The following is a 15,782-nucleotide window of genomic DNA, read 5'->3' on the forward strand; positions in this document are numbered from 1 at the left end:
TTTTTGGTAGGTGGGGTAGGCAATCTTGGTCAAAATCATTTATTTATATTTTGAGACTAACTGGAGCGTTTCTTTCTTCTATAACGTAACACAAAGCAGCGAAGAAGAAGAAAAAAGTAACAGTTTATTAAGAAAGAAAAGAGACAAACGAAGAAAGTCAAATGAAAGTGTTTGAAATTATACGACGATGAAAGAAAAAAAAGAAATTAAAGTGAGAAGCTATTCTCACGTGACAACGCGTCGTCTCTGAGAAATCTTTTTCTGTTACAAAAAGATCATTTTCTTCTTGAGTTTGTATTCATATGTACAGTACATAGTTTTATATATATATATATATATATATATATATATATATCCTTTATCTCCCTATTTTTCTTTCTTTCTTTCATTCATGTTTGTTCGTTTATTTTTGTGTGTTAACAAGAAGTAAGAAGAGACATGGAATTTAAACGGTTAATGGAAGTTAAGAAAAGAAGAAAGACTTTAAAAAAGGGTTAAAAAAAAGTCTTAAAGGTAATTTCACATATCGTTGACATGCTCTTAAAGTTCCAGCTAATCTCAAGCAAACAGTATTGATCCTAGGATTAATTTGTTGGGAGCAGCTTTTTTCATCATCATTTCCTTCTTCTTCCCCTATTCCCCTCTTATTCCTCTCTGTCTCTCTCTTTCTTCCTTTTGTCTTCATCACTTGTGCTAAACTCACCCCTTCAATCTCCCTGTGTACATCATCATTTCTCTCCTCTTCACTACCACCTTCCTCCATCTTTCCATGGATTTGCCCTTTCATCTCGTCGCTCTCCGTGTGGAGGGATGCACAACACACAACGAAGAAAGGGACAAAAGCAGAAGACGAAACGAAAGTAAAAGAGAGAAGGAAAAGCTTTCAGAGAGAGAGAGATGAAGAATAGGGTTCCTCCTTCTCCTTCCAAGTCCACACCCTTCAGTGTTGCCAGAGATCGTGTTTGGTTAAAAAAGAAAAAGAAGAGTGTTTATCCTGGTTCTTTCTTAACTTGTACGTATATACATAGCCGCTGCTATCTCTCTCTCTCTCTAGAGAGAATGAGGAAAACAAAGATAAGCTGAAGAGTAAATACTGGAAGTGGATTTTCCTAAATAAGAAGTGATTATCTTTAGTTAGGTAAATGAGATTTCTTGGTTTATCGATCTCCGCAACTTACCTAGTTTAATGATTAACTGTTTGTCGTCTCAGGCATCCTATTAGACGCGAACTGTATATTTGACTTTTTTTTTTTTTTTTTTTTTTACCGTAGCACACATTAATGTTGTTGACGAGACTAGGTTTGGAGCTATTTTGGCTCAAAAAGGTGAAGAGATAGTCCTATCTCGTCTCGAAAAGTATTGGAATTGCTATATCTTGTCTCGCATCTCGTCTTGGAAATTCTGTTTCATCTTAGCTCGTGGGCAACGCTAATACACACACACGCACACACACACACACACACACACATATATATATATATATATATATATATATATATATATATATATATATATATATATATATATATATATATATATATATATATATATATATAAAGCACTGAAATTCCACTGGATTCAACCTGGCGTACTGCAGTTATTGTATATCACATATCTATAGTGTGTAGCACCTACAGAAAGCCTCAAAAATCTAGACGACGACGACCAATTTGAATTTTATAATGCAAGCATCTTGTCTTTTTGGAACTTTTACACAAGTTTGCTAGTGCTACCTTCCGTGATTTGATGTCAGAATGTAAAATAGAGAATTCTTTAGTTATCTTCCCCAGATTTCGGCAGCGAATTCAGCTGAATGACCTCGATGATTTCAATCTTCGCCACACTCTGATTCATGCACCTGAAAAAAGATGAAACTGGAACAATTCATTATGGTTCTTGACTATTGAAATACTCGCATCTAAACATTAAGAAACTTTTTCGTCCATTTCATTGAGTTAATTAAAAATATATATTAAAATTAGATATTTATTTATTATTTATTTAATTATTGCAGACCATTGGTAAAAATGTTACATATTAGCAGACTAAGTTATATTAAATTCCGTAATGTCAGATTCTGGCTAACTGGTTAACGCTCCCTCCTTTAATAGGAAGAGTTCTGGATTTGATTCCCAGTGACAAATCATATAGTTCCAATTGAAGTTGTAGATTAGTGTCAAAGATATATATATAATTCTTAGTGCAGGAAGAACACAAATGAATTCAAAACAGCTACATATCATACTTTCCTGTTACACTGCAATTATTTCCCTCAAAATGCAACTATTCGCTAGGAAAATGCTCTGTAACCAAATGTTCGTTTTATTACACTGTAAACAGAGTGTGATTTGATCAAAATAAATAATGATAGCGTTAGATTATTAAGTTGAAACTGGTAGAAAACGCACCAATAATAATAATAATTTCCAATTTTAAAATTTACCACATACAAATCACAAAAATAACAAGGATAATATGGCAGTAAATTTGCCATTGATTCGTGGTTCCTTTACAGAGAAAATTATAGGTATATTTAATATATTTTGTAAATAAAAAATGAATGTAATATATGTGTTCCAGCAAAACTCTAGAACGCCTGCAGCAATTTTAGCCTAACTTGGTAAATATGTGACTTATATTCTTTAAAAAAAAACTGTGGTAGAACTAGCATTAGCATTACACATTCCTACCAGCACTACGGGGGTGAAGAAAGAGACGACATGTAAAAATAATTAAAAAAAAAAAAAAAAAAAAGACCGATGTTATTGTCGAATTCAGTTTTTGGGGTCGATAAGACAGGCCTAAATAGCGACATTCAGATTCTGCCTTGAGTCCAAGTTCAACACCATTAACACCAAGAGATGGGAAGGGAAATGAAATTAAATTTTTAGGTTTTACGCCCCATGCTTATGCCGGCTAACCTAAAGGAGACGGTGATGATGAGAAATAAATGAAAGGGTGGAATGATTAAAGTGGGTGGAAACGAGAGAACCCCTAGGAAACCCCCACACACGGTGTTTGTCCACCACAAAGACGGAAAGGGTGGCATATTAAAATAAATCGGAAGCTATCGATATTAGTGTCGAATCCATGGATTTTGGGTATTGTTAAGCTGTTTAGTGGCACCCCCGATGACATTTAAGTTCAAGTTTAGTCGAGTAAGACACCTTTAGCAATCCTAAAGGGGAAGTATTTGCTATGTAAAAGTAATCGAAAACGACTGACATTAATGTCGAATCCATAATTTTAAGATCGCTTAAATGAACAGTGACACTTCCTATACCGTTTAAATCCGGAACCACCTGAACGATCTCGATCAAATTTTGAACATAGATGATGTCGATCTGGCATGTTTTTTGTCATTTCACTTTGACGGTGCAACTTATGGAATGTTAAGATATTAAAAAAAAAAAAAAAAAAGATCGAAAATGACCGTTATCAGAGTGCGCTTTAGTAGGAATAGTAAAAAGTGACTTACTAACGAAACATAATACTTATTTTTATTTTAACGCAGCGAAGCGGGTAATAGACGCTAGTGTATTTGTACTATAACTGTTTCAGCAGAAGAAAAACTGTCAATTATGAACAACATACTTTAAACGCCATTAAAAATTCGTTTTTCTCGATTTCTCAAAAACTTCACATTTCATTTTGTTCACCTTGTTCTGCTCTAACGATTAATAATATACATGTGTTATCTTTTGGAGCATATTCTATTATAGTTAATTAAAATTTTAAAGTTTATAAAAGTAATCATAATTTGGGAGCTATTATCTCATTTACCCATACATAGGCCTACTATGTTCTACCATCTTGCTTCATCACAACCAGGAGCTTCATCATATACTTTAACATAGTCTCATCTTAATATATGGTGGGGGCGCGGTGGCTCAGTGGTAGAGCGTTCACCTCCGGTGCTTGGGGTCCTGGGTTCGATCCCAGCTCGCGCCGTGTGGACTTTGTGGCGGACAAACGCCGTGTTCGGGGTTATCCCGTTTCCTCCCACTTTCTTCATTCCACCATTTCATTCATTTCTCATCATCACCGTCTCCTTTAGCCTAACCGGTAAAATCGTGGGACGTAAAACTTAAAGATTTCATTTCATTTTTAATATATGGTGTGGTTATTGTACAAGATTAATTTTTAGGTTTACATATAAAAAAAAATCGTTTTCCGTTACTGTCTTGAAAACTACGCATGTAAATTCACATTCATCCGTACCAACTTGATGAAGTATATTGATTGGTATAGGAAACCTACATCTTGTCTTTGGACACGTTGTAGAATTTAAGTTTTACAAGGATATTTATCAATTATAAAATTTGTTTATGTAACATTACTGAAATTTCACTAGTTACATAACTTGCCATTAAATATAGTAATTTCTTTCTTTTTTTCAGGTGACAGTCTAATATGCTGTGCACGTCATATCATTATGTCACAAATGTACTGCAAGATCTTACAACGAATCACTGGCAAAAACTAAACAAAAAATAACATTACGACATCGCAATAACATTTTACTTCAGAGAAACACAAATAATGGTATTGACATGAGAACAATAATGATTTATTATTATCATTTTGTTGTTGTTTGTTTGTTTTAATATTAATCGTATTTGCGACATGCAGAAGTGAAATTTATTAGTGGTTACATAGCATTTTTGCCAGCTATTCGATGTAAATTTACGGAGAAATTTTACAGTTTGGTGATACCAAATACATATAAAGAAGAACCGGTGGAAACGATGCAGCATTAGCTGTGGTTAGAAACTAAATTGTAAGTACCACATTTAATTGTTATATAGTTAAGCTATTCATTGGAAAACCTAACACAGTGTAAGATTATTTTTTTTAAAAGTAAAATGAACAACTAAACACTAATGGTATATATTATAACTTGTGATTGTTAAATTCCAATCGAGTATATTGCTAAAATTACAGTCGATCTTAAAATAATCATATTAAGTATAGTTACTAATCATTAAAGTTATATTCATTATTGTAAATATAAATCATAAATAAGTAAATAAGAAAAATAAAACTAACTAACTAACTAACTCTATGGCCTATGGAACCCGGAGGTTCAGTGCCGCGTTCACAAAAGCTCTCCACTGACTTCTATCCTTAGCTAATTGGATCCAGTTTCTACTTTGTATTCCTATCTCTGCGAGATCCATCTTAATATTATCCTCCCATCTGCGCCTAGGTCTTCCTAATGGTCGTTTTCCTATGGGTCTACCAGTCAAGACTTTGAAAGCGTTTCTACTTTCTTCCATTCTAGCTACATGACATGCCCACCTAAGCCTCCTAGACTTGACGACCCTAACAATGTTGGGTAAACCGTATAAAGTATGTAGTTCCTCGTTATGAAGCTTTCGCCATTCCCCATTCTCGTTCCTCTTGGGTCCGAATATTCTTCTCAGGATCCTGTTCTCAAATGCTTTCAGTCTATGTTCTTCCCTCAGAGTAAGCGACCATGTTTCGCAACCATACAGAACAACAGGCATGATTATCGTTTTATATATTTTAAGCTTCAAATTCCTCGACAGAATTCGCGACGACAAGAGATTTTGAACCGAATAGTAACACGAATTCCCTGCTTTTAGTCGACATTTAATTTCTTCGTGAATATGATATTCGTCTGTTAATATTGATCCTAAATATTTGAAAGTATCCACTTTATCAAAAGTATTATTTAATATTTTAACGCCTCCACAATTTGCCGTATTACGGCCCCGACGCACTTCCATGTATTTAGTTTTCTCTGCATTTACTTCTAAACCCATATCCCTGCAAGCGTTTAATAATATCTCTGCATTTATTTCTACTGTTCTCCTATCATCCCCTATTAAATTTACATCATCAGCATATGCCATAACCTGGTGAATGCCGTTCAACTCTAGGCCCTGGTTGCTATCTTTGATTTTTCTTATGGCGTATTCCAGCACAAAGTTAAATAATAAAGGCGACAACGCATCTCCTTGTTTCAGGCCATTTTCGACGTGGAAGCTCGTGGACAAAAATTTTCCTACCCGGACTTTACTTTGGGATTCACTTAAACATATCTTAATTAATCTAATTAGCTTTCTCGGTATTCCAAGCTCTGTAACAACGTTGTATAATGTTTCTCTCCTAACCGAGTCGTAAGCCTTTCTAAAATCAATAAATAGTTGATGTACCGGGGTATTGTATTCCCACTTCTTTTCGAGTATTTGGCGAATGGTAAATATTTGGTCGATAGTTGATCGATTTCGTCTAAATCCGCACTGATAATCTCCAATAATTTCATCTGCGTATGGGGTCAGTCTTGCTAACAGAATATTTGAAAGGATTTTATAGGATGTTGACAGAAGAGAAATGCCTCGATAATTATTACAGTCAGTTTTGTCGCCTTTCTTGTGAATTGGAACAATGATTGACTCTTTCCACTCTTGTGGCAATTCTTCCTTGTTCCAGATAAGGAGAATGAGTTTGTGTATCTTGTTCCACAATTTTTCGCCTCCAAGTAAAATTAACTCAGCCGGAATTTCATCTACACCCGGAGATTTGTGTTTCTTTAATTTCTTTATAGCGGCTTCCACTTCTATTCGATTGGGTTCTGGAATATACGGTTCTGCGGTGTGTATCTCCTTTTCTCCACGCACATTAGTTTTTGGCTGCGTGTTCAGCAAATCGTCAAAGAAATCTTTCCATCTATTTAAGAGGCTATCCGTATCAGTGAGAACTGTCCCGTCAGATTTCTTTAATATATAAGCACGAGGTTGATAGCCTTTCTTAAATTCGCTGATCCCCTTATACATGTCCCGAATATTTTTATTTTTACTATTATCTTCAAGTTCCTTAATTTTAGCTTTCAAAGAATCCCGTTTCTTTGTTCTAAAAGTTTTGGAAGTTTCCCGCCTGATATCTGCGAAATTTTGTGTAGTTATTTCATTCGGATTTTGTAGCCACCGTAATTTTGCCTGTTTTCTCTTCTCTGCTAGTTTAATGCATTCTTGGTCGAACCATGGTTTGTTCCTACGTATTTCCGCGTGTCCCAATTTTTCTATTGCTGAACTTTTAATGCTATCTCTAATTTCACTCCAAGTATCCTCAACACTAGTGCACTCCGAGTCTTCTAAAACCGAGAATCTATTCGAAACTTCAATCTGGTATTCCTCTCTTACCTGGCTCTCTTCTAATTTCTTTAAATTAAATCTCTCCGTTTTCGGACATTGAGTATTACCTTTATTCAACGATAATCTCTCCCGTATTAACGCTGCTACCAGGTAGTGATCAGTGTCACAATCAGCCCCTCTAAACGACCGGACGTCAATTATGCTAGATTGTCTTCTTCTATCTACTAAAACGTGATCAATTTGATTATGTGTTTTTCCGTCTGGTGATGTCCAAGTGTATTTATGAACGTCGCGATGTGGGAATTTTGTACTCTTCACGATTAGGTTTTTGGATGTTGCAAAGTTCACGAGTCTAACACCGTTGTCATTACTTTCCTTATGCAAACTTTCGTTCCCTATAATCGGTTTGAAAATATCCTCTCGTCCTACCTTCGCATTGAAATCCCCTAATAGAATCTTCATATGGTATCGCGGGAGTTGGTCAAATATCCGTTCCACTTCTTCGTAAAAACTATCTTTTATATCGTCACCCTTATCTTCAGTTGGAGCATGTACATTTAAAACAATAATATCACACCACCGTCCCTTAAGAGTAATAAAAGAAAGTCTGTCAGTAACAAATTCAACCCGTTTAATTGCTGGTAATATTCGTTTGTGAACGAAAAACCCTGTTCCTAACTGGTGATTTTTATTTCCTTCCCCGTAAAAGAACGTAAAATTTCCGGAATTCTCACATCCATTTCCTTCCCACCTAACTTCCTGAACTCCTACTAAGTCCATCCTGTATTTCTCTAACTCACTCGTTACAGATTTTAACGCGCCTGCCCTATAAAGACTTCTAATATTCCATGTTCCAAATCTCATGTCCATTTTCTTTTGCTGATGTCGTGCCAAGTTATCAGTCCTTGTCCGAGGCTTTTGTGAATGTTTCTGAACAAAACGAGATTTGAAACGACAATGAGCGCTCTTTCAATAGAAATAAGATTCACTTTCCGAATCGAGACAATTATTATAACACATTTTCCACAAATTCAACTCGTCTCGTGTGCTACACCCATGAACCTAACCAAGTCATCTCAGTAAAACTCACCTCAGAAGCGGACGTAATTGATTAGCTAGATTAACGGGTAAGTCAGACTAATAAATATGACAGTTTTCTTACTTAGAGATTTTTTAAAATATATATATTTTGAACATCCTTTGGAAAAAAAAAATCTCGTATAAGCATGAAGATGGCTTACACGGTTGGCTTACAAGATACCTAACATACTTTACTGTAGGACAGACAGCCCCCTATTGTTTCTCTTTCTTCTCTTTTCTCCTTATTTTTTATTTAACGAAGTTTCTGTCTGAATCTGGGTGAGAAGGGAAACATGTTAATTAGAGTTACAAATCATTAAAGTTATTGTTAAAGTTATTATTCATTATTGATTATAAATCATAAATAAATAAGCAAAAACATTTGAGTTTTATGTGAAAAGTTTCTACTTCACCTATCTCCGAAATTTTGCATGTTCTTAATTCTTATAAAAAAATGATTGTAATAAAATGGTCTCATAGTGACATACATATTCCTAAAGTGACGTTATGTACTACTTATAATCATATTTACAAAGAGATTTGTAAAATGTTTTATTCGTTAAAGCTGTTACAGCTCTGAAACGGAGCAAGACAGAAAAGTTACATTACTTTCCTGGTATATCCAGTATAGCTTGCAACCTTGTTTTGTCGCCTAGTAAAATCTCCGCCAGCAGTATCCCGTATATTATATTCCTTTGATCTAACCCGTGTCACTTGATTGGTTGGCAGCTTATCACCAACCAATAGAAAGTAGGCATGAGCATTCCTTTTCATATGTCCTCTCTCTTTCTTTTTTTAGTAGTATGCGTTTTTTACCTGGTGTGAGAAGTCATGTGGTCGAAGTAAATCGGATTGAATTCTTGAAGGCTTACCCCTCCGAACCGCCTCTTTCTTTACCCTCTCTCTGTGTCTTTTCTTCTTTTTTTAAAACATGTATTTCCCCTTCTCACCCAGATTCAGACAGAAACTTCGTTAAATAAAAAATAAGGAGAAAAGAGAAGAAAGAGAAACAATAGGGGGCTGTCTGTCCTACAGTAAAGTATGTTAGGTATCTTGTAAGCCAACCGTGTAAGCCATCTTCATGCTTATACGAGATTTTTTTTTCCAAAGGATGTTCAAAATATATATCTATTTTAAAAAATCTCTAAGTAAGAAAACTGTCATATTTATTAGTCTGACTTACCCGTTAATCTAGCTAATCAATTACGTCCGCTTCTGAGGTGAGTTTTACTGAGATGACTTGGTTAGGTTCATGGGTGTAGCACACGAGACGAGTTGAATTTGTGGAAAATGTGTTATAATAATTGTCTCGATTCGGAAAGTGAATCTTATTTCTATTGAAAGAGCGCTCATTGTCGTTTCAAATCTCGTTATTATTATTATTATTATTATTATTATTATTATTATTATTATTATTATTATTATTATTATTATTATTATTATTATTATTATTATTATTATTATTATTATTATTATTATTATTATTATTTACGAGATACCTGAAGTTGGCATAACGGACTGTTGGTAGAGAAGGTCACATGTAAATAATAGTATTGAGAATTGATGCATTTACTACAAATCGCCCTGTTGAATACGCGTCATTTGGCCTCTTACAGGAATCTTTTACGGGTTTGAAACGTAGAGTTTAGTATTAAAAAAAAATGCAAAAGTTAAAAAAAAACCGAAGACAATCGTGTTTTGAGCGAGACCGCACATCTAATTAAGTAGTGTATCAGTAACAAGAAAAATATAAACAATTAGAGAAGAGTGCATTCATTATATGAATACAGAATCGGAAATTACAGTATAGAAAGTCTCCTCTTTAGAAGAATTTTCGCAAACGTAAAACACGTATTCATTTATTTTTAATGCTTTAATGAGGAGTTTATAGGCTGAACTTCATCCCTTTAACTTTAGAAGCTTGTAAGATATTCTACTTGAGTTCCCTCCTCCTTCTCCCTCCCTTGGGATACTTATTTCAATGAAACAGAAATTATAAAAAACTCATGTTTACCCAAGTGCTACGTTCAAAAATTATTTTTATAGGCTCTTTTAATTAGAATGGAGGATATGTGCCAAGTTTTATCTCCCTAACTTGAAGGGTTTGTGAGATATTCCAATTTCGAAACATATAATTTGACCCATCCTTGCTCCCCTTATAATCAGCAAGCATCATTTCAGATTGTTTGGAGGGTGGGGGACAAGATAGTCCTATATAGGTAGAGTATCGGTTTTTTTTTTTTTTTTTAATATATTACCGTACTATTGATATTACCATGCTATTGTTACGTGAATATAGAGACTAGACCAAAATTTTGTAGTGTTTTATGAAACAATTAATTTTAAAAGGTGTCTAGAAAGTGAATTCACGGATACTATACGGATAGAAACCACTTTTAGAAATAAAACAAGTTGAAGTGAAAGGAACAACAATAACTATTTGTAAAACAGAAATGTATACTTTTATCAAAATATTTGTAACCTTGCTAGCCGCGTTAACCGAGTCGTTAGTCGCGAGTCACTTATTTGTCTTGTTATACTATTATTGGATTGCTGTAAGGATACAGTCATGTAAGTTGGAATAATTCTTTATTGTTTTCTAATAAGCATGAAATGATTTCCAGAGGTAGCATTAGTCCAATTTGTATTCCTCACGCACCTTAGGCCTTTGTGCCAGGATTCATACTTATGTTTATTAAAATTTGTATTTATTGTCTTAAATTAACTCTTGGTTTAATTATTAGATCATTTGAATCAGTATACTTTTATTGAGAATAGCCGGAGTTGATTAATAACTTTGATTTCTAATTAATTAATGTACATGTTCATGTAATCACGTGAGCTGATTGGTCCAATTCTCAGGCAGGCTCTCATGTCTTGCATTTATGTAAATTTTTAAATTTAATTGTAAGGACCAATCCAGCCCAACCTATCTAATTTATTTAGTTATTTAAATAAAATTAATTAACTAAAAATAAAAATAATTATTAAACTATATTAACATTAATAAAATCCCCAATCTCTTTCCTCACATAACAAGGTAATTTGCATATTAAATATAAATACTACCAAGTTATTACATCATGTATCTTTATTATGTGTGTAAGTTTATTAAACACATTAAAACACGTTTTAACACGTTTTAACACGTTTGATCACGTGTTACTATTATAGTATAATACAAACTATGATTAATCTAATACGTATTTAAAATTGAAACATATGTTCGTGACTCTACAACTCTTGAACTACCAAACTGATCTCGACAAAGTTTCAACAAATTTTCAACATGGATGAGATTCGAGCCTGGATGTTTTTTATCATTTCATTTTGACGGTGCAACTTAGGGGAGGGGGAGGATATATATATATATAAGTAAAACTTAGTAACTAACTCTTGAACCATCTGACCGATCTCAATCAAATTTTCAACATAGGTGAAGTTCGGGCCCGGGATGACTTTTAGCATTTTACTTTGATGATGCAACGTAGGAGAGGGGGAGGAGGGGATATATTTAAAAATGATTGAATATGACCGATATTTTTGTCGAATCCATAGTTTTCGGGGTCGCTGTGATGAAGAGTGACACTTCCAATGCCATTTCAATCCAAATTAAGCTCCATAACTTGAGGGAGGGGAGGGGAGGGTAATATATAAAAATGATCGAAAATGATCGATATTAGTGTTGAATCCAAAATTTTCGGGGTCTCTTAGACGAACAGTGACACTTCCGATGCCGTTTAAATTCAAATTCAGCCAGCATTGCCCTTTATGTCCAAAATGAAGCGTATTCTCGCTGTGCAAAGGACGAGCAATCTACATACTAGTATATACTATATAAAACCCAAACTCGTGGGGGGCAATGTCCCCTGCTCTCCCAAATGATGTCTTTGCTTAGAATACGCATTTTAATCATAATGAAATAATAAAACCTCGACTCTAGCTAAGCTATGTTCAAAAATTTATTCAACTTAGTTCAGCCGTTTTATCGCGAAAAAGCGACATGCAACCACGATTTCATTATTTGCACATAATTGCAGATAACTAATATAAAATTCCAAATGGGAATTCACACTGTTGTTACACATATTCTCTGAAGCGGTGTGTGTGTATACACGTTTAAGGTCACACAGAACAGAAGAAACACGTTTGTCTTTCGGATAAGATAAAAGAGAAAACTAATGTCATTCTTTATTATTATCAAGCATAGCAATCATTTCATTATTGTTTTCAATTACTGTCAGAGGTGAGTAAGTGGTTGCGCTTCTCAAATTAATTAACATACACAAAAGGTTTCCTCAACTCTGAAGAAAAAAATGTCAATGGCTTGATAATAATTTGCGCGCTGTTATAACTACTTGTTAAATCATTCTCACATTTAATGATTCAAAGGAAAAGAAGAAACAAAATAATACACTGTGAATGAATTATGAAACTTGTTACGTGGTGAACTTGGGTAAATATTAGACCTATAATTTTTCTTAAAACTGTGTATTAAAAGCGGAAAGTTATGGTCATATTTCTCATTCCATATACTAACTATGGGTAGTTCGTTGATCTGTATATTAATAATAATAACAATAAGGACAACACATGTCTGTAGTGAGTGTCGGCTTTCGTTTACACGTTACTGAAGCCACAAGAAAACTTTATATAAATATAAACAATGTTCCCAAGTGTTTTGGAAACGGTATCTTCTAGTTTGACCTATACCTATTCCTAATTTGTCTACAACCTGCAATTTTATATTATTATTCCCATCTTTTGTTAGATGTAGGTGAAGCAGGATGTCTACAGCACTGCTGGCAACTAATGCAATTACCTGTATCCCATATGCTAGACGTAGGCGAAGCAGCAATTCCTGTTTTGCCTACAGCTATATTAGCAATTTATGCCATTATCTCTATTTCATGCTTAAATAAGGCAAAACTGGAATTCCTGTTTGGTTTATACCTGTTCCGCCTAATCTTCTAGAAGAAGAATATACATTGAATGTTCTAGGGGATATTCTTTCAGAACTTTCCTCATCTTCTAAAATCAATGGCCCAATCAAAACCCATGTATAACAGTCCTCTTTTATTTCTTAGCGAAAATATTTCTGATCACTACTTATTTTACTAAGAAATCCTACGTTCATTTGTTAAAATTCAGCACTTTTGAGGAAATGGTAATAGATGTTTAAGCTTTGCTTCCGGGATGTTTAGGTTCGATATTTTTATCGTCTACTATCGAATCTATATTCATGTTTCTTCATCATTCTCTGCAAAGCAAATGACAATAAGCGTGCAAGTACTGTACTTTGAGAGATAGTATGGGTATTAATCAATACTAGATAATAAGGGCTACTTAGTCTTTGCAATAATAATCACGATCGCCATTTTTTTTTCTATAGAAAGAAATTTCAATTCACGGTAAATTTCGATACTCGATAATTAAATTTGTGGGAAAATGACAAAAGAAAAAAACTTAGGACAAATTTCTTCAAGAAGATTAGGTGAAACGGAATTCATATTTCTCCTATATTTAAAATAATGATTAAGCTGTCAGCAGGACTAGGAGAAACAGGAATAGGCGAAACAGGAATGATCTGCTTTATAGATAAATGGTACTCTGCAACATACAAGTAGCTACAATCTTAATGTGCCAACAAGGGACACTTTCTGAAAAATCGAAGGAATATTAGTGTCCATACGTAGGGAAGGGGATAAAATAGTTTGTAGTAATTATCGAGGAATGTCTGCTCTCAACTAGTATCGCCCACGAGACGAGATTTGGGTCGATTTTCTTTCGCAAATGTTCTGAAAATGTAGTTTCGTCTCGAAAAGTATATATGATTTTATGGTAAGAGTTTTGTCTAGTCTTGTCTCGTAGACAATACGTTCCGTCTTACAAGGCGCGGAGGATCCAGGTTCGATTCTCGGCGGGAGTTTGGATTCCATGTTAAGCGCTAGTTCCACGTCTCATAGTCTCGATGCTAAAGAAATGATGTTAAATTCAAAGTGAACCAACCCAGTCGTTACTAGATACTCTCTATCAAAGTTTTCTTGTATGAGATAGTTTTCATAGTCTCACTAGGAGACTTGAACCGTACCTAATATGTATGGCGAAAATCATAAGGTGAAACTGCATAAATCTCGTTTTCGAGAAAAACAAGTTTACTGTTGGTTAATCTCATAAGTTTCTTAAGAAAAGTGTGATTATAAATAACGACAGATGATATTATTCTACTTAGATGTCTATATTGCACGAACTTTCTAGTTAGTAGTTGTCATTTATGAACTCGTTTCATTTTTGATCACAGTGTTACTGATGCTGCTATGGTTTTCAATCATTCATGTATACAGGTCGTAGCCTATGTCTTTCAAATTGTTCTTTCCCTTCCCTTCCCTAGTTCTTCGAACGAGAGGATAAGATTTATGCAATACATATACACCTAGCATATTTCAAGGTAAAGAAATGAGTGAAATAAATAATTTAGGAAAACTAACGCCTTTGGCGTTCTTGACGAGTAATAAACAAAACATCAAAGCTGCACATTGTTCGTGAGAATCTGCCATTTCTTCCTGTCACGAGTACACTACAAACACACAGACAGAACTGCCAGAGAAACCACAGGCGTCGTTGTCGACTGACGCTACTTGACATACTGACTTAGAAGAGATACTCCCATTGCGCCTTAGCGGCACAACTTCGTACTACGAGTACACAATGCGCAGGAGTAAGATTTCGGGTATTTTTGGGTCCCCCCTCGTATGACAACTGGAGTATATTGTGTAGTAACTTGTATATCTTTAAATGTGGATAAATAAATGCTTTTCGTTGTGTTCGTACAATCACTTTATCAATTTATACTTTCATACTACATTAAGTAACACTAAAATAGCGTCTAAGAACTAAGACTTGGATGAATTGGTGTTTTGCACGTGACTTACGGTCTTGATTCTCTCTCGAATTTGAAAAGGTACTATCTACTCGTCTTGTGGTCAACACTAGAGAACATGTAGGAAACGAAGAAATTCCCTTGATGGACATTTATGAACATTCTCCTCCTCAACTTGGTAGTGTAAAGGATTAGAAATCTATTTTGAGTCCACTTTGTAGAAGATTTGGAAAAAGAAAAAAACTCGGGTTAAAATTGCTTCACTAGGTCCTCGTTTAAAGTTTGAAAGATGAGATATTAGAGTCTAACAAACTTCAAAATAAATTGCAGCTATTAGAAAAAAAGAAAAATGAACAGCTCTTCATACAACACACGACATACGTATAGCCAAGCGTCTTTTTAGTTATTGCAGGTAATGAAAATATCACAAATCAATGATATGGTACTAAAGAAGATAAACTTAAAAAAGAAGAAGTAGGGAGTGGTAAATTGGCAAAATATATATTGTATAATCTTATATTTTAGATAGGGTGAAAAGCGAAGAGTATTTTGGCGGTAGTGGTTTTCGCCCGTGATGATAGTAGCATATTGTGTGGACGCAGAGAATTGGGGGGAGAAAAAGAAGAGCATGAAGAACGCTTGTGAATTATTCAACAGAACCCACCCAGAAAGATGACCAATATTACCAGAGGAAAATGGGA

At 34.4% G+C, this 15,782-nt stretch overlaps 1 long non-coding RNA gene across 5 annotated transcripts in view; it reads left to right on the plus strand.

The window, feature by feature from the left end:
- LOC145693159 (uncharacterized) overlaps positions 1–15,782 on the plus strand; it is a 300,592-nt gene that overhangs the window by 203,239 nt on the left and 81,571 nt on the right. For all 5 annotated transcript variants that reach the window (XR_014132717.1, XR_014132719.1, XR_014132716.1 and 2 more), the window contains exon 3: positions 4,401–4,780. This is a non-coding gene — a long non-coding RNA (uncharacterized LOC145693159). The remainder of the gene's footprint in view (positions 1–4,400; positions 4,781–15,782) is intronic.

This window comes from Thermobia domestica, chromosome 8 (assembly GCF_964235325.1).
Source record: "Thermobia domestica chromosome 8, izTheDome1.hap1.1, whole genome shotgun sequence".
NCBI lineage: Eukaryota > Metazoa > Arthropoda > Insecta > Zygentoma > Lepismatidae > Thermobia > Thermobia domestica.